A 25,099-nucleotide genomic window follows, 5' to 3' on the forward strand; every position below is an offset into this window, starting at 1 on the left:
GTTGATAATCGCTAGATGATATTTAGTCAAACTTGTCAAATCATTTAACGAAATAACAGTTCTTAAATATCAACTTCACAGGAAAACAACTGTATGTGAGTTTTTACCTATAATAATATAATAATAAAATGAATATAAAATAATTAATAAATTATTAAAATTTAAAAATGATAATTATTTTTATAAAAAAAATACTAATAATAAAGAAAAATAATTAAATTTTATATAATTATCTAATTATAACGAGTTAACCAGTTATAACGAGTTAACTGATTCGACCAATGACCCACCGGTTGAACCAGTGACCCAGTAATCTCACCGGTTCGATCACTGGTTCAGTTTTGACAACTATGGCGTACGCACACAAACGCACAGGTGAATTAGATGACATCAATATAAAAGGGGGCATGGGTAACACCCAACATAACTGGCGTCGTGTTTGGGTAACGCCAAAGACAACCCTAAAAGTTGAAGCTGGTGTTGGCAACGCTAGGTTGAACTGGTGCAGTCTTGGGATAACGCCTGCGAAATTGGGAAGTGAAGATTTAGCAGTCGTGCATACGCATGCGTGCCTTGCCTACGCATGGTGGGAGATTTTGTAGACTTGCCTATGCATGATAACAAGTGTGCGTACGCACATTTGAGTATGCGAACGCACGGGTGTACAAGTGACAACGCCCATTACAAGGGCGCCCAATCCAAATAACACCAGCTGGGCAGTGGCAACGCCAACATAAGGGGCGCCTAAAGCAAGAGTTCTGATCCAAGCCCAAAAAGAGTCCAATCTGGAAGCACACTTCGAAGGCACTTGGAGAGTAGAGAACTAGTATAAATGGGGGAGGGTTAGAAATAGAAGGGGGGGTTTTGGAAGCTTGACTCTACTTCACTTTTTGCTTGTACTTAACTTTGAGTTTATTTTTCTAGTCTTTACTTTTCCAGCTTTAGTTTGTATTTCAGAAAGCGATGAGTCACTAAACCCCTCATTATTAGGGGGAGGAGCTCTGTTTTGATTCCAATGAATTAATGCTATTATTTTTCTTCCTAATTCAAGTATTGTTTATCTAAGAAAGAGTCTTTGTACTTCAAAGATCTAATTCTATCGAGAGAGGGATTAGATCTATTTGAATTCTATGATGAGCTTGAGAAAGGATTTATAGAATTCAGTTTGAGACTCTTGTCTCACAACTCTCATGATTGATAATTCTTAGCTTGATATGTGACATGTAATCACTTTGAATTGAGATCTTGAAGGTTTTGTAGCTTGAGATTAGAAATTAAACTTCTCCTCTTCTCATGAGCAATAGATCAAGAGATTGACAATTGATTATGTTGAGTGAAATTGAATTACCAAGAGATTGGAATTCAATTACTTATAATCTTCCATGGATCTACTTTACATAATTGAGAAGGAATTGAGAATCATTAATTCAAAAAAAATTAAAACATCTCCAATCCCTAATGATTTCACCCATGATCATTTCTTCACTTATTTCAATTTTCCATTCTAATTGCTCACTTTAGTTTTCTCTCTAAATTACTAGTCTTTATTTGATGGCCATTATTACCAATTTCCTTTATATTCCAGCACTTTAAATTCATCGTCATTTATTCTTCCGCATTTATCTTCTTGCAATTTAAATTTATGCACTTTACATTTCTAGTTATTTACATTCTCGTTCTTACTTTCAGCCTTTTATTTCTTTGGCATTTAATTTTTTGTAATTTACTTTACTGTCAAGTAATCTAAAATTCAATCAACCTCATCAATTCGCTTGTTTAACTAGAATAGCTGATTGATTAAAATTGCTTAATCTATCAATCCTTGTGGGATCGACCTTACTCAGAATGAGTTATTACTTGATTACGACCCGGTGCACTTTTTGGTGGATATTGATTATCAAAATTTGTATCAAATTTTTGGAGTCGTTGACGGGGATTGATTATGATTGACAATGATTAAGTTAGTTGGCTACCTAGATTAAAAATTTTTCTTTTATTTTGTTACTTAGCTTAACTTTGGTTACATATTTTGTCCTTGCATTTGATATCATTCACCTGATCATTGTATATATATTCATTTTAGTTTTAGCATATTAACTGTTTGATACATTGCATTATCTAACTCTAATTACACTCTGTGATAGCGTGGCCCGTTCTACTTGTTTCTTTTGATTGTTTTTGCGTATGCTAGGTGGTAAAAGAGGTAAATCAACCTCCTTTGATTTAGAATCCAAGCGAACTTTCTTGAGATTGAGAAAAGAAGCAAGGGGCAAAAGAGTGGATGGAGAAGAGGAAGAAGAAGATTCAGACCCAGTCATGGAGGAAGAAATTTATAATCACAATGAAGAAGTTGGTAACAATCATGTTCACCCAATTAGAAGGACATTAGGGTCTTACATTAATGCCAATCCTGATAATTATGGGAGTACCATTTTGACTCTCAATATACATGCCAACAACTTTAAACTCAAACCCCAACTAATCACTCTGATCCAACAAAATTTCCAATATAGAGGAGGTACCTAAGAAGATCCCAATCAATATTTGTCAACTTTTCTGAGAATATGTGATACTGTCAAGACAAATAGGGTGCATCAAGACATTTACAGATTGCTTTTGTTCCCTTTCTCCCTAAGAGATAAAGCATATCAATGGCTAGAGACTTTTCCTAAGGAGAGCATCACCACTTGGGATGATTTGGTCAATAAGTTCTTGACTAAGTTCTTCCTCTCACAAAGAATCATCAAGCTTAGTATTCATACATCGGTTCAAGCTATAAAGGACCGGGTTGGCCGACTTCTTAGAAGGTTGGCCCATGACCGACCTCTTAGAAGGTTGGTGATGCACGGAAAACTTGTCTCATAACAAATTTCCTTCGGCAAGTGTACCGAATTTGTCGTCAAGTAAAAACTCACAATAGAGTGAGGTCGAATCCCACAGGGATTGATTGATCAAGCAACTTTAACTAGAGGAATGTTCTAGTTGAGAATCAGAATTTGAGTTGAGAATTGCAAAAAATTAAATGGCGGAAAAGTAAATAATAGAAAAGTAAATGCTGGAAATAAAGAGCTGAATGTAGATGACGGAAAGTAAATTGCAGAATCTTAAATGGGAATGGGGTAATTGCTCATAAAAGTAAATGATAGAAATTAAAGAGAATGGGTAAGATCAGAAATGGGGAGTTAGTGGTGTTAACGTTCAGTAAAAATATGGGTTCGAGAACGTTAGTGACAATTACCTTTTTCACTAACGTTCCTCACCAAAGTAAGAGCCACGTTAACTTCAATGTTAGTGGCACAAACGTTACCACTAACGTTGCCTCTATGTCCTTCGCACACGTTATTGGGACTCACCTTTCCCAGTAACGTTGAGAAGTCTCCCCCTTCCTTACGTTAGAGTCCACGTTAACTTAGTTAACGTGGCTCTTTTAACGTAGGCTTGCCAACCTTCGAGAACGTTAGTAACACTTACCTTTGTCACTAACGTTCCAATGTGCCCTTAGCTCCCACGTTAGAGTCCACGTTAACTAGGTTAACGTGGCCTCTAACGTGGCTGTGCTAGCCATCTCCAACGTTAGTGACAAAGGTGAATGTCACTAATGTTGGCTTATCATCTCTCCTCCTCACGTTAACTTCCTCACGTGGGAGTTAACGTGGCTCATTGTGGCTTGTGTGGGCTCCTTCCAACCTTAGTGACAATGTTAGGTGTCACTAACGTTGGCGATCACCTTCCTTCTTCACGTTAGCTTCCACGTTAACTAGGTTAACGTGGGAGTTAACATGGCTTATTGGGGCTTGTGTGGGTTAATCCCAATGTTAGTGACAATATGTTTGGTGTCACTAACATTGTCGACCACCTACTTTCTTCACGTTAGCTTTTAACGTGGGAGTTAACGTGGCTTATTGTGACTTGGCCAACGTTAGTGACAAAGTTGAATGTCACTAATGTTGGCTTCCCCTTTACTTCTTAACGTTAGAGGCCACGTTAACTAAGTTAACATGGCTCTTAACGTGGCCACTTATGAGCTTGGTCCAACGTTAGTGATAATGTTAAGTGTTACTAACATTGGCTCCCTTTCCTTTCTTCCACGTTAGAGTCCACGTTAACTTAGTTAACGTGACTCTTAACGTGGGCAATGATGGCTTCGAGAGCATTATTGGCGATTACTTTTCTCATTAACTTTACTTAAAGCTTGCTTGTCCCTAAGCAAGTACTGGAATAAGAGAATGATGAATGGAATGCCAAGAGAAATGAGTCATTCTTGTGGAGGTCATGCCCCTGGTTTTATGGTGGTTTCATGCGTAGCAACTTAGGTTCATTCCTGGCTTTCAGACCTTTATCATGTCCTAGAATACTCACTGTGATTGCATCCCATGAGACTTTTATTCATTGATCCTGTTATTGTTATTTCAGGGCTTATTTGTGTTCTTAGGCTAAGTGCTCTGTAAGGGGGCGACTCTTTAAGAATAAGCTTTCAGCCAACACTCCCGAACCAGTTGGTTCAAGGTGCTAGGTGTTAAGACACCCCTAAGGACTTACTCCCTCAAGTCTCTTTCCCCCATACATACATACCACAGGCATATGGTTTGTTTATTTTCTTTTCTTGAGACCTTGGTGTCCAGCACCTCTTTGGGTTACTAAATGCTCTGTAGTGAGGGTTACTCTTGATAGTGGACTTTCAGCTGATAATCCCGAGTTAGTTAACCCAAGTTACCAAGTGATAAGGCACCCCTAAGAGCTTATTCATCCAAGTAGATCCCTCACACAGGAGCACCACAGACACATGCCTCAAGATTAAAACCATTGGTGCCTAGCCTTATTGCTTACTCTTTTTCTTTTATTTTTCAACCTTTATTGTTCTTTCCCTTTTTCTTATTAGGATCTTCTTATTTAGCTAGTCTCATGGGGTGTATTCAAAGCATATGATTCAGGACAGATAGTTGTCTTCCCACCTTATGGTTGAACCAACTTAGCTAACTTATGACTATACCATAAACTCATGAACTTACTCCATAGTATGAACTCCTCTCTGGTCTTTTGAAACACTCATTCTCTTTTTCATTTGTTTCAAAGGGACAAGCATACAAGTAAGCAAAGTACGGATGCAGTGACATAAAGACTAGCAAACATAGACCTTTTCAACCAAAAACTTAAAAGACAAAATAAAAATAATTCAAACTAACATGGAAGCAAGTTCCATTTCATACAAGATCTTCCTTATTTAAAGCATAGAGAAAGATGGACCAAAGAAGGAACTCCATCACCTTTTACTCTTGTGGATGCCCATGCTTTCCTCCTTGTTTGTCTTCTTTGTGTCCTCTTGCATTCCCTCGCATCCGTGCCAATCTTGCTTGCTTCCAATCCTCAAGTGCCTTCCTCACTGATTCATGACTCTCTTCCACCTTTTGTCTTTCTTCCCGTGCTAATTCATCCCTTATTTCTTCATACCTTGTGATTCCTGATGCAATATAGGCAGCTGTCCTACCAAGTAACCGAGCCTGGCTTGAGTATTTATATGATGCCCAGTCTCGCTCAGGTAAACTCCTTCTGCGAATGCCCTTTGCTCGTCCAATAGTTTTGCCTGTTCTATTTGACTTTGATGCATCTCATGTATATGTGCACCTTGATGTGCTTGGATGTTGATTAGCCTCTGGATGGATTCTTGTTGCTCATTTTGCCTTTGTTCCATCCTGTGGAATATTTCACTCCATTGTTGTCCTTGACTCAGTTGTTGATCTAGCATTTGCTTTTGCCACTCCCCTTGTTGAGTCATCCATCTTGAGAGTGACTCCTCTTGCTGCCCCATCATCTGTAGTTGAAGCTCTCTCTGTGCTCCTTGGCTTTCCACATATTGTCGAGATAGCCCATCAATGGCTTCCTGCAATTAGTGCATATCCAAGGTGGCTGGTGCTTGCCCCTCTACGACTTCTCCTTCTACTACTTGAGGGGCCGGCCTCTTCCTTTGCTTCCGTTGAGGCAGGGGGGATGCGGTAGCATGCATTCGTCGAACGGTTATTGGAATGCCCTCTTTTATCCACACTGGGTCCTCATCTTTAAACACCACCCCAGCTTTCTTACACAGTCGGTAAATAGTGCTGGGGTAACCTAACGTTCCCCTTGAGTCGCTTTTCTCTGCCATTTTTCTAATGCCTTCTGCTATGAGTTCATGAACCTTGATCTCTCCTCCTTTGAGTATACAGTGCACCAGTGTGGCTCTCTTGAGATTCACCTCCGAGTTGTTCGCTGCTGGGAGGATGGACCTCCTTACAATTTCGAACCACCCTTTTGCTTCCGGGGTGAGATCTGCTCTCTTGATGAACCTTGGTCTCTTATCTGCATATCTTTTCCAGTCAGCTCCTGGTACACAAATGTCTTGCACAATCTGGTCATGATTAGGGTTGTTGTCCATTCTTGAATGATAACTCTCTTCTTCAAACGGTATGGACCGCAACTTTAATGCCCTCATGACACTCATGGGACCAAAATCCACAATCTTTCCTCTCACAAAGCTTGTATATGACTCATATGCCTTATCATATCGGACCGCATTTGCATAAAACTCTCTTATAAGATTTGCATTCACCTTAATGACCGGATCAGTGAGGAGCTCCCATCTTCTCTTTTCTACTTTTTTTTTGTGATTTCGGGACACTCAGTTTTCCTAACTTGAAATCCCAGCTCATAAATGATCTCCTTATCCACCATCCACCCGTATTGCAATGCATGGTGCAAGCTTCTAAATCTCTTTTCATCATACGGGTGTTGCTTCACAGGTTCCTTTTCCTTCCTTCTTTTAGAGCTCGAAGATGCCATGAATGAGGGTTAATGTGTGAAGTTGGCAAGGGTGAGGAGACTTTCAGTTGTTTAGGGTTGAGTGCAATGGATGGAGTGAGGGAGAATATTTTTTTAAAAGGTTAGGAAATGCTTTATTCCGAAATGGATATGTGTGAAGAGTGGGTGTGGAGTGTGAAGCTAGGGCACGGAACAAGGATTACTTATATAGAGAGGTTGTGAGTGAATGGAGGGTGTGGATTGATGGAGTGGTTGCTTTGATGGTCGGTTGGGGTTGTGCATGGAGCAGGGACAAGGATCATCACTTTATGAGGGTTATTGGTTCGGTCTTCAAGGGTCTCTTTTTTTCAATGTTGCATGGTAACATTTTCCAATGTGTTCCCTTTTGAGAACAAGTGTGTAGTCCCTCTTCATGAAGTGGCCGAACCCTTCTCATTTAGTTGTCCAATCAATCTCCTTCAATGTTCCTCTCCTTTTCCTTATAAAGATAAAATAAGAAAAGTAAGAATTAACATAAAAAAAACAATTTAAACTTTACGGCTAGAATAATAAAAAGAAGAAAAGATTTTTTTTATTCATGAATTCCAACTAACTAACTAACTGTGTATCCTTATATGCACATTGGTGGCACCATGGGGTGACACCAAACTTAGTTTGGATCACTGTGATGAAAAGTTCTGTTCAAAGCTCCAAGACTAGCATGCTCTCAGTTGCATTCATGCTTTCTTGGCATGCTTTGAACACCAAACTTGTTGTTCACTATATACTGCTTATTACGGATTTCACCAAGTGTTTGTCAAGTCTGGGTTGGAATTCATGAATATTTACTTATTCACAATTTTCTAAAAGCATATAAAACATGGGTTGCCTCCCATGAAGCGCTTCTTTAGCGTCACTAGCTTGACGTTTCTCCCTCATCAGGGTGGTTGGTAATGCTTAAAGTCCTCCCCTCTTGTTGTGGACTTATATCCATTGGTTGTATCAATGATCTCTACATGTTCCAAGGAGAGAACTCTGTTGATAGTGAAGACCTTAGGTAAATGAGATGGTACAGTGGGGAGATTAGGGGGGATATCTGGGAAGTAAGCTGAGATCACTTTATCCCCTGGAGAGAAGTCTTCCATAGGGATCTTCTTGTTCCTCCACCCCCTTGGTACCTTCTTCTTTGTCCCTTTTGATGTTGCCTTGCTCTTTGTGACTTCTTCTTCTAAGGGAATTTTGTTGTTGTCTTCATATGTCTCTAGTGGTTTAGGTTCCTCCAGCTTTTCCTTGAGCTGTGACAACTGCTTATTTCCTTGTTCATCAACCAAGGGCTTTTCCAGGTGGGCTGGTTGTGCTTCAGTGCTTGTTTCCTCTTTCAGCATCTCATTATGATCTTTGCTTGGTTCTTTATTCTCTTGGTCTGCTTCTTGTGAAAGTTTGAAGACATTAAAGCTGAGTTGTTCATCATGGATCCTTAATATTAGCTCCCCTCGCTCCACATCTATAAGTGCTCTGGCTGTAGCTAGGAATGGTCTTCCCAATATAATTGGGTGAGTGTGACTCTCTTCCATGTCCAAGATGACAAAGTCTGTGGGAAGAAAGTATTTCCCAACCTTTACCAACACATATTCCACCACTCCTATTGCTTGTTTTTGAGTTTTGTCTGCCAGCCTGATGACTACATCTGTGGGTATTATCTCATTGATCTTCAGCCTCTTCACCAGGGATAAGGGCATTAAGTTGATGCTTGCTCCCAAATCGCAGAGTGCTTTATCAAACATTGTTTCTCCTATGGCACAGGGGACATGAAAACTCCCTGGATCTTTTCTTTTTGTAGGCAAATGTGGTTGAATGAGGGCACTGCACTCCTTGTTCATCACTATAGTTTGGCCTCCCTTGAGTGAGCTTTTCCTGGGAAGCAGCTCCTTCATATACTTGATGTATGCAGGTATTTGTTGAATAGTCTTGATGAATGGTATGTTGACATGCAGAGATGCAAACAAATCTAGAAACCTTGAGTATATTCTCTTCTCCACAGCACCATTGAGCAGTTGGGGAAAAGGTGCATAGAATCTCAGCAGCTCCTGTTGTGAGATTTCTGGTTCTTGATGATCTTTTTTCTTCTTCTCTACTGAGGTATCTTTAGGTTGTTCTGACAGCTTGCTTGGCTTGTCCTCAGTCTCCTTATCACTTATAGTGACCATCTTGCAATCTTCCCATCTTACTTTCTTTGTTTCACCTCTTGGATTCTTCTCTGTGTCACTTGGAAATCCATCTGTGGGTTTGGGAATTTGCTCAGAGAGATACCCCACTTGAGATTCCAACCTCTTGATTGTGTCTCCCTGGTTCTTGAAATTGGCTCGCACTTCCTCCTTGAACACCTTGTTGTCTTGAATCTCCTTGTCTATGCCTTCAAGTAGATTCTCAATCTTTGAGAGTCTGTCATCAAATGATTGTAGATCGGGATTAGAGGTGGAAGGATGAGGTAAGTTATTTTGGTTTTGATGTGGATGTGGAGAAGTGTTGTTATGGGGGTGTTGATATGGTCTAGATGTGAAATGTTGGTGGCTTGCATTGTTGGGATTTGAGCATCTTTGATTAAGGCTTTGGTCTTGTTGATTTCCCCACCCAAAGTTTGGGTGATTCCTCCATCCAAGATTATAGGTCTTGGAGTATGGATCATGGTTTTGCCTAGGTGAATTCCCAATGTAGTTGACTTGCTCCTGACTTCCCTCTGCTTCTTCATTCACTCCTTCTTGGGTTGTTGATGAAGTGGTGATTGCTGCTACTTGGTTCCTCTCCATCTTCTTGGTTAGGTCAGCCAGCTGCTTGGTAAAGAGCTTGTTCTGAGCCAGCAGAGCATCTACATTGTTTAGCTCCATCACTCCTCTAGTGTTCCCTCTTTCGGAAGCATAGAAGTAGTCATTCTCTGCTACAGTTTCAATGACATCTATGGCCTCCTCAATGGTCTTCTTCTTGTTCAAAGATCCTCCGGATGAATGGTCTACGGCCTTCTTTGACTCATAAGAGATCCCTTCATAGAAAATGTGCAGCTGCACCCATTCGTTGAACATGTCAGGTGGACACCTCCTTGTCAGGTCCTTAAACCTCTCCCATGCTTCATACAGAGTCTCACCATCTTGTTGCCTGAAAGTTTGGACCTCAGCTCTCAGCCTATTGATTCGTTGAGGGGGATAAAATGTTGCTAAGAATTTATTCACCACATCTTCCCAAGTTGTCAAGCTCTCCTTTGGGAAAGACTCCAGCCACTTAGCTACCTTATCCTTGAGTGAGAATGGAAATAAGAGCAGTCTATAGGCGTTAGGATGAACACCATTAGACTTCACTGTGTCACAAATTCTCAGGAAGGTGGTTAGATGTTGATTGAGGTCTTCTTGGACACTTCCTCCGAACGAACAGTTGTTCTGAACAAGGGTGATGAGCTGTGGCTTCAGTTCAAAATTATTGGCGTGGATAGTTGGCTTTTGAATGCTACTTCCACAGTTTCCTGGGTTTGGATTGATGTAAGAGCCTAAAACTCTTCTATCCTCCCCAGCATGATTTGCTCGACCTCCTCCGCCATGGTTGTGAGTCTCTTCTTCATGATGGTTTTCCATGTTTTCTTCCATGTTTGGTTCAAAGTATTCCTCCTCTTCCTCAGCACCAACTACTCTTTTTCCTCTTGCTTCCCTCCTTAATCTCAAGAAGGTCCTCTCAGGTTCAGAATCAAAAGAAGTTGAAGCCCCGCTTCTTCTCCCTGTCATACAACCAACAAGTACAAGCAAGGAAAATAGATGCAGAAAGTATTTCTGTCAGAATTACTGTTAGTATGAGTGATGCAATATATCAAACAGTTAGTGGGTTAGTGAAATGAATGGTAAATAACTAAAAACGAAAAAGTAGGGGGAATGGAAGAAATTAACTAAAACTGAAAGTAAATTACTCAAACGGAAAATTAAATCAAACAAAAATAAAATGTTCAATCTAGTGATCCTCCAATTTAATCATTGTTGATGCACAATCAATCCTTGGCAACGGCGCCATAAACTTGATGCACGGAAAACTTGTCTCATAACAAATTTCCTTCGGCAAGTGTACCGAATTTTTCGTCAAGTAAAAACTCACAATAGAGTGAGGTCGAATCCCACAGGGATTGATTGATCAAGCAACTTTAACTAGAGGAATGTTCTAGTTGAGCGAATCAGAATTTGAGTTGAGAATTGCAGAAAATTAAATGGTGAAAAAGTAAATAACAGAAAAGTAAATGCTGGAAATAAAGAGCTGAATGTAGATGACGGAAAGTAAATTGTAGAATCTTAAATGGGAATGGGGTAATTGCTCATAAAAGTAAATGACAGAAATTAAAGAGAATGGGTAAGATCAAAAATGGGGAGTTCATTGGGCTCAAGAGATGTTGCATTCTCCGGATCAATTTCATTTTCATCTCTTCCTCAATCGATGCACTCATGATATCCTTGGCAATTAGTCCACGTTAACTTAGTTAATGTGGCTCTTTTAACGTAGGCTTGCCAACCTTCGAGAACGTTAGTGACACTTACCTTTGTCACTAACGTTCTAATATGCCCTTAGCTCCCACGTTAGAGTCCACGTTAACTAGGTTAATGTGGCCTCTAACGTGGCTGTGCTAGCCATCTCCAACGTTAGTGACAAAGGTGAATGTCACTAACGTTGGCTTATCATCTCTCCTCCTCACGTTAGCTTCCACGTTAACTAAATTAACGTGGGAGTTAACGTAGCTCATTGTGGCTTGTGTGGGCTCCTTCCAACGTTAGTGACAATGTAACGTGGGAGTTAACGTGGCTTATTGGGGCTTGTGTGGGTTAATCCCAACGTTAGTGACAATGTTTGGTGTCACTAACGTTGTCGACCACCTACTTTCTTTACGTTAGCTTCCACGTTAACTAGGTTAACGTGGGAGTTAACGTGGCTTATTGTGACTTGGTCAACGTTAGTGACAAAGTTGAATGTCACTAACGTTGGCTTCCCCTTTACTTCTCAACGTTAGAGGCCACGTTAACTAAGTTAACGTGGCTCTTAACGTGGCCACTTATGAGCTTGGTCCAACGTTAGTGATAATGTTAAGTGTTACTAACGTTGGCTCCCTTTCCTTTCTTCCACATTAGAGTCCACGTTAACTTAGTTAACGTGACTCTTAACGTGGGCAATGATGGCTTCGAGAGCGTTATTGGCGATTACTTTTCTCATTAACTTTGCAAGTTACTCCCATTCCACGTTAGTGTAACTAACGTAGCCACTAATGTGGTTCTTCTTTGCTTCCTTTGTCCTGAAATCAAGTAATCAAGTGCATCAAAGTTCTGGTCCAAGTCATGGGAAATGCAACATTAAATTTGTCATAAAATTCATGTAAAATCCTCATGAAATCATGTAAAGTGCACAATGTATGCTTGAATCAAGATGTAAGTGAATATCTACCCAAAACTAGCTTATTTTCTAAGGAAATGCATGAAACTACCCTAAAAACAGTAAAGAAAAAGTCAGTGAAACTGGCCAAAATGCCCTGGCATCAGTTGGCCCATGACCGACATCTTAGAGGGTTGGCCCATGACCGACCTCTTGGAAGGTTGGCCCATTACCGACCTCTTCACAAAGAGTTCGGCCAAATCGCCAGAAGAGCCCAAAGCAGGCCCAAACGAAGAAATACAGCCCAAATCTAAAGGCAGCCAAAGCCTAGAAAGATAAGGCGGTTCCCCTAAAAAGGTAAGATGATTTCACTCAAAGATAAGATAAGATAACTATCTTATCTCCAGAAAGGTCATTCCACACTACTATAAATACACTGGAGCACCCAGGTATAACTCATACTCTGATTCTACTAAAAACCTGTTTAAAGCCCGTGCTAACTTAAGCATCGGAGTCTCTTGTAGGTACCACCACCCTCCGGTGATGAAGGATCAGCAGCACCACCAAGTCCAACAAGTCAGACACAACAGCTCCGATCCAATAAGTCGGACACGACAGCTCCGGCCACCAAATCCAACAAGTCGGACGCAACAACTCCGGCCGCCACCGCAGATCTCGTCTGAGATCGACCTACAGTTTCAGGTAACCCTCGGAATATTGGCACCGTTGCCGGGGAACCTTGAAGTCATCCCATCATCATGGCGGACAACATTGACAACGATCACAACTCTGATTTGGAAAATAGAACACGGCACAAGAACGCGGACATCACACCCAAAGATACACCTCAACCAAACAGAGACAAGCATTCTCCAAATACAGAAATCTAAGAAGCCCTCTGAGAACAGTAGAGTCATCTCAAGTAGCTCGAATAGGAGGCCGAATACTAGTGTGAGGCCGAAAGAAACCTCCGGAGAGAAATTAGACGACGCCAAGAGTTGGAAGACAAACTCCTAAAACTCGAGGCCAACCTTGAAACCAAAACCATTCAGCTTGGTCACGAGGACATCTCTCACAAGGATCAAGATCCCTTCACAAAAGAGATCATGAAAGCTAAAGTTCCAAAGGATTTTAAAGCTCCCGACATGACCCCATACGACGGTACCTCCGATCCAAGCCATCACCTCAGCAATTTCAGATGCAAAATGTATCTCACTGATGCCTCAGACGCTATTCAATGCAAAGCCTTTCCGACTACTCTAACAAAGACAGCAATTAAGTGGTTCGATAGTTTGCCTCCTAGATCCATCACAAGTTTTGACGACTTAGCCAAAAAGTTCCTCGCCAGATTTTCCATCCAGAAGGATAAAACCAAACACGCCCCGAGCTTACTAGGGATTAAGCATGGAGATTGGGAAAGTCTTCACAACTACATGGAAAGATTCAACAAAGCATGTCTGGACGTACAAAGTCTTCCAACAGAAGCGGCCATCATGGGACTCATCAATAGCCTAAGAGAAGGACCTTTCAGCCAATCTATATCCAAGAAGTACCCAACATCTCTAAACGAGGTTCAAGAAAGGGCGGAAAAATATATCAATATGGAGGAGAACTCCCGATTGAGAGACAGCTCAAAAACCAGATTCTCCTAACCCACCACAGGACAAGGATAAAGAATCCAGGAAGAAAGAAGACCAACCCACTGAGAAACCTATCTCTTGTGGATGTTTACCGAGAAATATGCCACATTGAGAAGATCCCACCATCTCGCCCAATCAAAAGCAAAAAAGGAAGAGGAAATCGGACAGAGTACTGTGAGTACCACCGAATCTACGGACATCCTACTAACGAGTGTTTCGACCTAAAGAATGTCATAGAGAAATTGGCAAGAGAAGGATGATTAGATCAGTACTTAGCCAACAAAACGGATGAACCAAGAAAAAAAAGAGAAGACAAAGAGGTTGGACGAGTTGAACGTCCACCTCACACTCCTGAGAGACATGTTCATATGATAAATGGAGGATTCACAGGAGGAGAGATCTCTAAAATCATCTCACAAAAAGACACCTCAAAGAGGTATATTAAGGAAGGGAGAGAGATTTGAATAGACAACGGAGTGTGAACAAGCCTTCCGAGATTTCAAAAAATTCTTGGGGCAACCACCCATTCTTACCCGACCACTGGAAAGTGAAGAACTCATATTATACCTCGCAGTGGGAAGTCGGGCAATAGCCTCAGCACTAGTCAGAGAAGACGAAAGTGGGCAACAACACATCTACTTCATCAGCAAAGCTCTACAAGGGGCTGAACTAAACTATCAAAAGATAGAAAAGTTTGCCTACGCTCTCATACTCACGTGTCGACGACTCTGCCCATACTTTCAAGCTCACACTATCAGAGTTCGGACCAACCAGCCCATAAAAGGCATCCTACAGAAAACAGACTTAGCTGGAAGAATCCTACAGTGGGCAGTCGAGTTATCCGAATTCGATCTTCGATATGAAGCTCAGACAACCATCAATCACAGTATCTGGCCAACTTTATTAACCCCGGGAACTCCCACAAAATGGAATCTCTACATGGACGACTCTTCAAACAAAACTGGGAGTTGCGCAGGTATAATTATAAAAAGTAATCAGGGAACCCAAATCGAGCTAAATAACCAAGCTGAATACAAGGCACTACTGGCTGGTTTAAGGCTGGCTAAGGAGGTAGGAGTTCAAAAGCTTACCGTGTTCAGTGATTCACAAGTAATCACCTCACAAATAGAAGGGAGCTACCAAGCTAAGGATTCCATCATAAAAAATATATACCTGGACAAAATCAGAGAATAGCTCGGATAATTCGGGGGATATGAGGTCCTACAAATACCTCGGGAACAGAATGCCCGAGCTGATGCACTTTTAAAAACCAGCCAGCACCAACAGCTCGGACAATTTGGGGGATGTGAGGTCCGACATATACCTCGGAAACAGAATGGACCTAAGGTCGGTCAGGAAAAGGGAAGCTAGCAGCCAACTGGAAAGGACCATACCAAGTTGTTCAGAAGTTCTTGGGAAAGGTCACCACAAAGTGTCCGACCTCGAGGGGCGAGAGCTACCAAGGTTATGGCATGCCTACAATCTAAGAAGGGTGCCAGGCCGAGATAAAAAATTGCCCGACCTAGAAGGGTAAGCACTAACATATACACACTCTTATACATATCTTTATTTTATTGTTTAAAAGTTTGCAGATTTCCTAAAAAGTTTCCAACCAAGACGCATTAATCTGAGCGCAAAGATTCATCGTCCGATTACAAAGCTACAGGTCAGAAAGATGAAAACCAAATTCATCATCCGATTATAAAGTTATAAGTCGGCAAAATAAAAACCAAATTCATCATCCGATTACAAAGTTACAGGTCAGCAAGATGAAAACCAAATTCATCGTCCGATTTCGACAAGGTCGGCAAGGTGAAAACCAAATTCACCGTCCAATTTCGACAAGGTCGGCAAGGTGAAAACCAAATTCACCGTCCGATTTCAACAAGGTCGGCAAGGTGAAAACCAAACTCACCACCCGATTTCTACAAGGCCGACAAGATGAAGTCGGACCAAGCCGATCAAAGCTACAAAATTATAAAAAGTAATCCATAGAAAGAGGCCTAACGAGCTTTGAGTAAAAATGGATTACTAAAAATAACTTAAGAAGGACCGACAAGAAGAAGTCGGGCCAAATCGATCAAAAGCAACAAAGTTATAAAAAGTAATCCATAGAAAGAGGCCTGACGAGGACTGAGTAAAAATAGATTACTTAAAACAACTTAAGAAGGACCGACAAGAAGAAGTCGGGCCAACCCGATCAACGCAAAAAGTTATAAAAAGTAACCCATAAAAAGAGGCCTGACGAGGTCTGAGTAAAAATGGATTACTAAAAATAACTTAAGAAGAATCGACAAGAGAAGCCGGACCAACGAAAAGTGTGCGCTAAAAGGGACATAGCTTTTCCCAAAAAGCCACGACTCCACGACAAGGCTATCAAAATTGTTCGAACTAACTAAAAAGGTTCTACGAGAACACTAAAAAGTTGTCGGACAAGATAGCTCCAAGGATCATCTCACCCAAATAAGAAGATAGACAAAACAAGAAGTGATAAAAAAGAGGTCGGACAACAAAGTACCAACACTCTATAAAGATCCACAAAAGGGACAAAGACATCACACAACGGCCAGAGGAAGGCCAGGAATGCTTTGCTGAAAGGTACGAAGTCTTGTAAAAACACACTATTTAAAAGGTGTTCATACCCTGCGCCGAACTGTCCGACCTGGGATGTTTAAACGACAAGTCGACCGACCTCTTCAAGTTAGGACCATCCGACCTCTTCTCAAAGAGCTCGGCCAAATCACCAGGAAAGTCCAATAAGGGCCTAGACAGAGGAACATGACCCAAATCCAAAGGCAGCCCAAGCCTATAGAGATAAGGGCGGTTCCCTTGAAGATAAGATGACTTCACTCAAAGATAAGATAAGATAAGACAACTATCTTATCCCAAGGTCATCCCACACCATTATAAATACACTGGAGCACCCAGGTATAACTCATACTCTGATTCTACACAATACATGTTTAATACCCTTGCTAACTTAAGCATCGGAGTCCCTTGCAGGTACCACCACCCTCTGGTGACAAAGGATCAACAGCATAACTAATTCAACAAGTCGGACACGACAACTCCGGCCGCCACCCCCAGCCAGACACGTTATCTCCGACCAGTACAGAAGATCTCGTCCGAGATCGACCCACAGTTTCAGGTAACCCTCGGAACATTGGTGCCGTTGCCGGGGAACCTGGAAGTCATCCCATCATCATGGCGAACAACCTTGACAACGACCACAACTCTGATTTGGAGAACAGAACGCCACATAAGAATGCGAAGGTCACAATAGACGACACTTCTCAACCTAACAAAGACAAGAATTCACCAAACACGGGAACCATGGAGGCACTTCAAGACCGCCTAAAATAACTGGAAAAAGAGGTCGAGTATCAACAGGAAGCTGAAAGAGGCCTACGAAGGGAAGCTAGGTAACGCCGCGAGTTAGAGGACAAACTCCTAAAACTCAAAGTAGATCTCAAGGCCAAAACTACTCAATCCGGCCACGAAGGTAGTTCTCATACGGATCAAGATCCGTTCACCAAAGAGATAATGAAAGCCAAAATCCCGAAAGATTTCAAACCTCCCAACATGACTCTATATGATGGCACATCAGATCCTAGTCATCACCTCAGTAATTTCAGAAGTAGAATGTACCTCACTGATGCCTCAGATGCAGTCCACTGTAAATCCTTTCTGACTACCTTAACAAAGACAACAATTAGATGGTTTGACAACCTGCCTCCTAGGTCCATCTCAAGTTTTGACGATTTAGCCAAAAAGTTTCTAGCCAGATTCTCTATCCAGAAGGACAAAACTAAACATGCCCCATGTCTACTAGGAATCAAGCATGGAGATCGAGAAAGTCTCCGCAGCTACATGGAAAGATTCAACAAAGCATGTTTGGATATACAAAGTCTGCCAACTGAAGCCGCCATTATGGGTCTCATTAACGGCTTACGAGAGGGATCTTTTAGCCATTCAATATAAAAAAAACATCCCACATCCCTGAATGAAGTGCAAGAACGAGCAGAGAAATACATCAACATGGAGGAAAACTCTCAATTAGGAGAGACCTGAAAATCAAGATTCTCCTATTCCTCCCGAGATAACGACAAAGAGTCTAAGAAGAAAGAAGATCAGCATGGAGAAAAAATCAAGAAATACCACAATTACACCCCTCTTCGGGTGTTTCTTGTAGATGTCTATCGAGAAGTGTGTCATACTAAAAAGATACCCCCAGCTCGACCACTCAAAAGCAAAAAAGGAGGAGGAAATCGGGCTGAATATTGTGAATACCATCACATCTATGGACACTCCACCAACGAATGTTTTGACTTAAAAAATGTCATAGAAAAACTGGTAAGAGAGGGAAAATTAGGTCGGTACTTAGCCAGCCGAGCAGACGAACCAAGAAAAAGAAGAAGGGACGAAGATGTCGGACGGACTGAACGACCACCTCGTACACCAGAGAGACATGTCCACATGATACACGGAGGATTTACGGGAGGAGGAATCTCTAAATCATCTCACAAAAGACATCTTAAAGAGGTATATCATGTTGAGGGAGGAGAAGAAGCACCCGACATCCCCACTATCACTTTCACTAAAGAGGACGCAGCCGGCATCATCTCGGGGCATGACGATCCCATGGTCATCACTATCATATTGGCCAACGCTAATCTCCACCGCACGCTGGTAGACCAGGGAAGCTCAGCTGATATCTTATTCAAAACCGCCTTCGACAAACTTGGCTTGGAAGAAAAAGAACTCAAAGCATATCCGAACAGCCTATTCGGGCTGGGAGACACTCCAATCCAACCATTTGGATACATCTCACTACACACAACCTTTGGAAAAAGAAACCGGTCAAAAACACTCAATATAGACTACATCGTGGTCGACGTGAGTTCAGCCTACAATGCCCTAATAGGTCGGACAACGTTAAATCAGCTCGGCGCAGTAGTCTCGACTCCACACCTGTGCATGAAGTTCCCAACCACAGAAGGAATAGCTACGATAAAAGCAGATTAGAAGACAGCGCGCCACTGTTACAATGAAAGTCTAAACCTTAGAGGCAGAGGAGAAGAATTCCATACCATTAAACTCTGGAGAGTTCAAGGGCGGGAAGAACTTCGTCCACAACCCGAAGGCGAAATAGAAAAAGTCCAGATCGGAGATGTCCCAGACAAAACCACTAATATCGGGACAATCCTAAAAGGAGACATAAAGGAGTCACTCATACAGTTCTTAAGAGACAACGTCAACCTCTTTGCATGGAAGGCCGCAGACATGCCAGGTATAGACCCTAAGTTAATGTGCCACAAGTTGGCAGTTTATCCAGGATCTCGGCCAGTACAGCAGAGACGCAAAAAGCTCGGACCCGAACGATCCCAAGCCGTGGAAGAGCAAGTACAAGCTCTACTGGAGGCAGGATTCATAAGAGAAGTTAAGTACCCACTATGGCTAGCTAACATCGTCTTGATGAAAAAATCAAATGGGAAGTGGCGGATGTGCACCGACTACACTGATCTCAACAAAGCCTGCCCAAAAGATCCTTATCCACTCCCAACTATCGACGCTCTGGTGGATGTCTCCTCCGGATACAATTACCTCTCGTTTATGGACGCATGTTCAGGATATAATCAAATCCCGATGTACCCACCTGATCAAGAAAAAACCTCATTTTTAACCCCGAAAGCAAACTACTGCTACATCGTCATGTCATTCGGACTCAAAAATGTAGGAGCCACTTATCAAAGATTAATGAATAAAGTCTTCACAGATCACATCGGGAAAATCATGGAAGTATACGTGGATGACATGTTAATAAAAACCCAAAGCGAAGAGTCGTTACTATCCGACCTCACCCAAGTATTCGACACTATAAGAAGGCATAGTATGCGACTTAACCCTGCAAAATGCACCTTCGCAGTAGAAGCTGGCAAATTCTTGGGTTTTATGCTGACACAAAGAGGAATCGAGGCAAATCCGGATAAATGCCAGGCCATACTCAACATGAAGAGTCCAACCAGCGTTAAAGAGGTACAACAACTCAATGGAAGATTGGCAGTCCTGTCCAGATTTCTAGCTGGATCGGCAATAAGATCTCTCCCCTTCTACGCTAAAGAGGTTTGAATGGACAACAGAGTGCGAGTAGGCCTCCAGGACTTCAAAAGGTTCCTGGGATGACCACCTATCCTAACTCAGCCACGAGAAGGAGAACCACTTGTATTATACCTCGCGGTGGAAAATCGGGCAATAGCCTCAGTACTAGTCCGAGAAGATGACAGTGGACAACAACCCATATACTTCATCAGTAAAGCACTACAAGGGTCCAAATTGAACTATCAAAAGATAGAAAAATTCGCTTATGTTCTCATACTAACATCTCGACGACTTCGCCCATATTTCCAAGCCCACATCATCAAGGTTCGGACCAACCAGCCCATAAAAGGCATCCTGTAGAAAACAGATCTAGCAGGAAGAATTCTGCAATGGGCAGTCAAGTTGTCCGAATTTGACCTTCAATATGAAGCTCGGACAGCCATCAAATCACAATATTTGGCCGACTTCATTGCAGAATTTACAGACACCCCGGAAATCCCTACAGAGTGGAATTTCTACGTAGATGGTTCCACAAACAAAACTGGAAGTGGCGCGGGTATGATAATTGAAAGCGACCAGGGAACCCAAATCGAACTTTCCCTCAAATTCGAGTTCCCTGCCTCAAACAACCAAGCTGAGTATGAGGCACTACTAGCTAGTTTGAAGCTGGCTAAGGAGGTTGGAGCTCAAAAGCTTATCATCTTCAGCGACTCACAGGTAGTCACTTCACAAATAGCGGGGAGTTACCAAGCCAAGGATCCCACCATGAAAAAGTACTTGGACAAAACAAGGAACAGCTCAGACAACTCGAGGAATATGAGGTCCGCCACATACCCCGAGAACAGAATACTCGAGCTGATGCACTCTCAAAATTAGCCAGCACCAAACCAGGGGCCAACAATAGAACCTCATCCAAGAGATGCTGCAGAACCCGTCAATCTCAGAAGAAGAAAAGGTCCTAGCCATAACAGGTCTAGACCAAGGATGGATGGCTCCCATAATTAATTACCTCAAAACAGAAACAGTCCCTACAGATAAGAAGGAGGTAAAGAGGTTAAAACGGGAAGCACAATACTACACCATCATAAATAATACTCTATACAAGAGAGGGATTTCAACATCACTATTAAAATGCGTGCTGACTTCCAACACAAAAGACGTTTTAGAAGAAGTACACAGTGGCATCTGTGGCAACCATCTCGGAGCACAGGCACTTACCAAAAAAGAACTCCGAGCCAGATTTTATTGGCCGACTTTACAAAAAGAAGTAACAGAATTCGTGAAGACATGTCCACCATGTCAGAAACATGCCAACTTTCACATCACCCCGCCAGAGGAGCTCATCAGCGTAACCTCACCCTGGCCATTCGCAAAATGGGGACTCGATCTTCTCGGACCCTTTCCTCAAGGATCAGGACAAGTCAAATTCCTTATAGTAGGGGTAGACTATTTCACAAAATGGATCGAGGTGGAACCCCTAGCTAACGCCACTGCTCAAAGAAGTCGAAAATTCCTATATAGAAACATTGTCACAAGGTTTGGGGTTCCATACTCTATAACCACAGACAATGGCACTCAATTTACAGATGCAGGCTTCAAAAAGTTGGTGGCTGATCTAAACATAAAACACCAATTCACATCCGTAGAACACCCCCAGGCCAATGGACAAGCAGAAGCTGCTAACAAAGTCATATTAGCCGGGTTAAAATAGAGATTACAGGACGCAAAGGGAGCTTGGGCTGAAGAGCTCCCGCAAGTCCTATGGGCATATCGGACAACTCCACACTCCACCACAAAGGAATCACCTTTCCGATTAGCTTACCGAATGGAGGCAATGATCCCAGTGGAGGTCGAAGAAGGATCACCTAGAGTGATCCACTATAGTGAAGAGGCTAACTCCCAACTTCAAAGGGAATAACTCGACCTACTTCCAGAAATCCGAGAAAGAGCTCGGATCAGGGAAGAGGCATAAAAACGTCGAATGGCTTCAAGATACAATCAAAAGGTAGTGCCGCGAGGTTTTGCTGAGAACGACCTCATCCTAATCCGAAATGATATCGGAATAACTCGACTTGGAGAAGGAAAGCTGGTAGCAAACTGGAAAGAACCCTACTGAGTCATAGAAGTACATGGAAAGGGCTACTACAGACTGTCCGAACTTGAAGGGTGAGAGCTTCCCAGGTCATGGCACGTTTGCAACTTACAAAGGTATTATAGTTAGAGGTAATAAGGATCTTAGGATAAGGTGCACTCTTTTTCCTGAAATGGTTTCTTAATGAGGCGCCAAGCCAAGATCTACAAACCGCCCGACTTAGAGGGAAAAACACCAGCATGTATATATTTGCATATTTTCTATCTTGAACAAAGTTTTTTCAGATTCTCTACAAATCCTCTTTTACAAAATGCATTAATCTAAAATGCAAAAAAATCATCGCCCGATTATAAAGCTACAGATCGGCAGAAAGTGAAAATCAAATTCACTGCATGATCATGGTAAAGACCAACAAAGATGAAAACCAAATTCATCAAAAGGTCGACCAACAGGGATCAAACCCAATTTCTACGAAATCGGCAAAGTTGAAAAGACAAAAAAAATAGAATAATGCAAGAAGTTATCGAAAGTGATCCATAGAAAGGACCTGACGAGGTCTTAATAAAAATGGGTTGCTAAAAATTACTTAAAGACCGACCGACGTAGAGAAGTCGGACCAGTCGACCATAATAACCAAAGTTATAAAAAGTAAATCCCTGGAAAGAGGCTTGGCTAGCCCTAAAAAAGAGGATTACTAGAAATAACTTAGAAGGGACCGACGTGATGAAGTCGGCCCAAAATAAAAAGTTATAAAAAGTAAATCCCAAAAGAGACCTGACAAAGGTCCAATAGAGAGGATTACTAGAAATAACTTAGAAGGGACCGACGTGATGAAGTCGGCCCAAAACAAAAAAGTTATAAAAAGTAATCCCTAAAAGAGACCTGACAAAGGTCCAAAAAAGAGGATTACTAGAAATAACTTAGAAAGGACCGACGTGAAAAAGTCGGCCCAAAATAAAAAAGTTATAAATAGTAATCCATAAAAGAAACCTGACCAGGGTTCAAGAAAATGGATTACTAGAAATAATTTAGAAGGGACCAGCATGATAAAGTTGGCCTGACCAAGATACCAAGAAAAGGTAAACCCATAGAAGAGACCTAATAAAGGTCCAAACAAAATGGATTACTGGAGATAACTTCAGACCGAGATGAAGAAGTCAACCAACAGAAGGCATTCAAGTTGGACCCAGAAATCCACGACATCAAAAGAATCAAGCTACAAGTAAGAAAGCACGAAGGCAATCAAAAGAGGTCGGACAACAAGATCCCAATACCCTGAAGATGCATGAAAAAATATTAAGCAAAGCAATAAATAAGCAGGAGCAAAGTTGCCATAATAAACAAGACTTAAGAGGCCACCTGAAGTCGACCTCAATAGGCTTAACCGTTGATGGTTCAAATTAAAGTTGCTAAAAAAGCAACTAAAAAGAGTATTCAGAAGTCAGAACCACAAAACTACAAGATAAAAAGAGTTCAAAGCCCACAAGTCGGGCTATACATAAAACACCAAAATAATCATAGAGGATCCAAAGTTTTCTCAGTTGTAGCATCACGGGGTGAAGGAGGACGAGTCTGAAGAGGCACCGCATCTACCGTCCCATCATCCCGGTTCAGGATCTGACAATCAGGATCCGACTCGAGATGACCAACTGCAGGAGTTGAAGAAGTCGGCGCAATAGAGACTTTGGCAGCAAGCACAGGAGGAGGCTCGACATCGTCATCATTATCAGGGTCATCAGGGACAATTTTACCATCCTTCACAATGTTGTCCAAGCTGAAGAGAGTAAGGTCAAGCTCGGGCGCAAGAACTCGAACCTGCTCCTTCAAATTCTCATAAGCAGCACTAACACTGCCTACAAGATGACCTTGGAGTTCGGCATAATCAGCTCGGACAAACTCTAAGCTCTCCCTGAGACCCATCATTTCCCTATAAGTGGTGACATAGCTTTCCTTATGCTTCAACGCCGTATCCTCAGCCAACTTTGCAGAAGCCGCCAAAGCAATAGCTCTAGTCTTTTCACCCTCCAACTCTTTCTCCAACCTGGTCACTTTCACCTCGAGCTCCTCCTTCAAACCCTTAATCCGGTCAAACTATGATTTAGCCTCCTCCATAAAGGCCTTCATGGCATGGATAGGAAGATCCTGGGTGGTTCGATACAGAGCTGCCCCCATATGTGCCATCTTGATGCTACTCCGAGTAATAAAATCCAAATGACGAAGAAGAGAGACATCGTCAGTAGGGATGACACCATAAGGAGCAATCTGCTGGTCAACAAACCCAACAGCATCGAAATCAAGAGCATCTAAATTAAAGGGCTCAATAGTCCGAGATCTTTTTGAAGGAAGAACGGCCGTAGGAGAGGAGACAGCAGCAGAAGCCTGGGGAGGATCGAGCACATGGACCCGAGGGGTAGGGATCATCCTTCTCGGGCCAGGAGAGCTCAGCACAGGCTATTTGGGAGGAACACGAGAAGACCCTTCCCCAGCCACTTTAGCCGAGATGTTTTAGGCCGTAGTAGCCTTCCTCACCTTTTTAAAGGTTTTCATAGAGTCATTATTCTTGGCCATCTCTGAAAAACAAAATCAACCATAGAAGCAGATTACAAGCTGCTAAAGGAAGGAAGCAAAGTAAAAACAAAGCAAACCATATTAATTAATACCCAACGCAGTTTGGACAAGGGATGGGTCCCCCAAAAATTTCTTGGTGTCAAGATGAGGAGGTTCCCCCCAAATATCTCCAAAACATTTACAAAGGCCTGCACGACTTCGTCAAGCATCTCCCACGTGTATCGAGACACCACCACATTCTGTTGCCAACACAAGGAGAAGGCAGGTTCATCATTTGCTTCTAAGAAAAACGGTCGAGCTCCCTCAACAGCTCGGACCTTAAAAAAGTAGTTCTTGAAGTCCCTAAAGGACTCGTCATACATAGCAAAAACTTTATGTCCTTGGGCAGATCTAAAGGAAATCCAAGAGGCTTTCTTTTTTGAAGAAATATCGGGCTTAGTTAAAACAAAAAGGTAAAGAAAGAGAGTCTAAGAAGGTATGACGTCTAACTCTTGGCAAAGCAGCTGATAGATTTTGATAAAACCCCAGGAGTTCGGATGGAGCT

This window comes from Arachis ipaensis, chromosome B09 (assembly GCF_000816755.2).
Source record: "Arachis ipaensis cultivar K30076 chromosome B09, Araip1.1, whole genome shotgun sequence".
NCBI lineage: Eukaryota > Viridiplantae > Streptophyta > Magnoliopsida > Fabales > Fabaceae > Arachis > Arachis ipaensis.